We start from the raw sequence: 3380 nt of genomic DNA, 5'->3' as shown, positions 1-3380 counted from the left end.
GGAAAGAAGAGGAATATAGGTTCCTATAACTGCCCCAGTGCAACTGGGGAATTTTGTTCATACAAAGCCATCAGTAACTTGTCATGCTTTGGCAAACCATAGGACATGCAACTCTAGTAACTTCTCAGTAGTACACTGCACAGCCCCAGTCAATCATCTTCCTGCCTACTCTCCTCTTATTCTCATGGGGCAGCTGCAGACAGATTAGATGTTGGCGCTGCTGCCAAAAGCACTGCAAAAGTTTCTGGGTAGTTCAGTGGTTGGCTTGCAAGCCGAAGCAGTACTGAGGTATCAAAAATGCCTGCAGAAGCTGTTGTGTATTGCAATGACAAGCAACCTGGCCCAGATACCCTGTCTTCTATAACAGTCTGAAAATGGCACCAACTATCAGAAAAGACAGATCATTGGATGATGAAAGAGGAATCAAGGGAATCTATAAGTTTGATCCAAATTTTCAGACTTACGGTTGCTTCTGTGACTTAAACGATAATGTACAGAGCTGAGTAGTCGGATACAAGAGCATGGGCTACCTCCTGAATGCTTAATACAAAGACAGTCCCTGCTGTGTGGAAGAAATGATTTAATCATGAGTATGACATACCATCAAATATGCAGCAGTTAGTATGCCAGAGCTCAGTAAAAAGTAGGCATGCCCTACATTTCATTCTTAGAGCAGAAATGACTTCCAAGTCTAACAGGTATATAATGGATCTCATTAAAATGTAATGGTTCCCTCTGGCACTGCTGTGCTTGATAGGTGTGTCACTGAATCACGTGGTGAGGACCAGCAGCCTCTAGCCCAACCCTTCCCAGGTGGCCTGTCCCAGAGTAAAATACTTTGACTCAAGTCAATGCCCAATTGAATCATCTGATTCTTGCTTGGTTGCATAGCATATTCTCTCTAGCTGCTGCTAGCTTCAGATCAGTGATCAATAGGTGTTGGGGTAAAACTAATGCCCCACAAGTACTGGAGTGGGTCAGGGAGGTTATATGGATTGCACCATGGCACACCTGTCTGATTAAAAGCTCAAGTGAAGCTTTATTGGCTATCCACGCAGCTAAAGCAGCAATGCTACACATGTGAAAGTGCATGTCACCGCACTGCAACAATCTTGGGTGGATGTAATGAGAGTCCTCACTCAGCCAGCCATGCTGAAGCAAGGATCCCAGGTCACCATGTCTGTCTGCACTGGTCCTGTGATGTTCTTGGGACACAGCCCAAGCAGAGAAAACTTGTTGTCTTTTGCTGTTTCCTTTATGACTTGGTGTGACATCACAGTTGCTAGGCATTTGCTAGACACCATTGCTACTCTATTTTATTTTTCTAAGCAGCTTTATCTTTCTAAGTAATATTTACAGCTGTAGTTGCCACTTTGTGCCAAATTAAGACAACACAAACCTATTTGTAGATCATTATACCCTCTAGATCATCTGCTAGCACTAGTGCACCCAAGCAGTAGCATGGCAGAAGGTAAAGAACTGAACAGTCAGAGGGGCGGCCACAACCAGCTCCAGCACCGACTTGTTCTGGACTTCGAAAAACCTCTTAGTTGTTCTCAGCTTAATTCCCCTGCCAATAGACTGTAGTGTGTGTGATATCTCTGCTTCATTTCCCTACCATTATGTATATATTTATAATCATAATTAACTTATAATCAGAAAGAACTTCTTCACGGTAAGGGTGGCCAGGGTAAGGGGGGTCTTTAAGAGAAGGTTGGATAGGCATCTGGCTGGGGTCATCTGCCCCCAGCGCTCTTTCCTGCCCAGGCAGGGGGTTGGACTCAATGATCTGTTGAGGTCCCTTCCGACCCTAGCATCTACGAATTATATTACTATTTAATTAATTATATTATCCATAATGCATACACATGTGTGCATGTGCACATATAATGTAATATTTTGCTATAGTACATATCTCTGCCTCATTTCCCTGCCATTATAGTTCTAGTTATATTATTATATAATATATAGATGTGTGCATGTGCACATATAATGTAACATTGTGTTATAGTACATATTTCTGCATGTCCCTACCATATGTATATATTTATATTATATATACACACATGTGCGTGTATAATGTAATATGGTGCTATATAGTACATATCTCTGCCTCATTTCCCTACCACTATATATATTTATAATTATATTAATATAAATGTGTGCATGTGCACATATAATGCAATATTGTGCTATACTACACATCTCTGCTTCATTTCCCTACCATTATATACATTAACAATTATATTAATATAATTAATTACATTATATATATAATACTGCTTCATTTCCCTACCATTTTATTTATATACACATGCCCATATAATAATATAATATTCTAATAGAATGCAATATCGTATAATGTAATATTATGATATAGTATAATGTGATATAATTTAATATTCTAATATAATGCAGTGTAGGGTGTTATATGCCATGCAGGAAAACGCAGCCCTCGCCCCCGGCTTTTTTGCATGCAAACCAGCCTCCGGCGTCTTGACAATTACCCATCCCACGCAAGAAGAACAGGCACCAACTGCAGCTGCTTCCTCAGCAGCCCGACCACAGGCTTTTATACCCGCAAACTTGCAAAGAAGAATTTGTCCAACTCTTGGAGTTTTCATAAAAGATACCGGATTTACCCCAAGAACCTTGTCTGCGTGTGACGCAATGTAATACTGTAATATGACATGACGTAATGTAGTGCACGGCCATGCCCTAGAAGGCGCCGCCCCCCGCCCCGCGAGGGCACTGTGGCGCCCGGAGCACGCGCCAGAAGCTCCGAGCTCCCCCGCGGCCCCCCGAATGCGCAGGCGCAAGAGGAGGCGGGGTTCTAACGCAATTGTCCTCTGAGGCATCCGCAGCCACCGCCCAGCGCAGGGCACGAGCGCCCCCTGGCGCAGCAGCGGCGCGCGTGGCGCGGCTCATGAGAGGGGGGCGTGGCCGCCGTCTCACAACCCCCCTCCTCTGCCCCCCATCCCCAGCACGCATGGACCCTTAAGTCTTTGGGCCGCGCCGGGACCCGTAGCCCCGAGGCGTGTCCGCTTCGATGTGAAGCGCGTGTGTTGCCATAGTGACCGCAGCTTCCTCCTCCCGCCCCCACGTGTTATGTGACCCGCTATCTCCCGGGCGGGCGGGGCCGTTGAGCTACCCCTCCCCTTCCCTCCCCCATCCCCTCTGCATTCCAACTCGCGCCTCGCGACCCGCCGCCATCTTGGATGCTGAGGCCAAGATGGCGGCGCCGGCGACCGGCGTCGACCCCGCCCCCTCCGGGCCCGAGCGAGGCTGCGTGGTGACATCAGGCGCTCCCTCCGCCCGAACCCGGAAGTGCGTGCCTCTCCCGGCGGCGGGGGGCGGCGGGGGGGGGGGGGGGGTGGGGT

This window comes from Alligator sinensis, unplaced genomic scaffold (genome assembly GCF_000455745.1).
Source record: "Alligator sinensis unplaced genomic scaffold, ASM45574v1 scaffold131_1, whole genome shotgun sequence".
Classification (NCBI taxonomy): domain Eukaryota; kingdom Metazoa; phylum Chordata; order Crocodylia; family Alligatoridae; genus Alligator; species Alligator sinensis.
The sequence above is the reverse complement of the archived record's forward strand: the minus strand, read 5'-3'. Positions refer to the sequence as shown.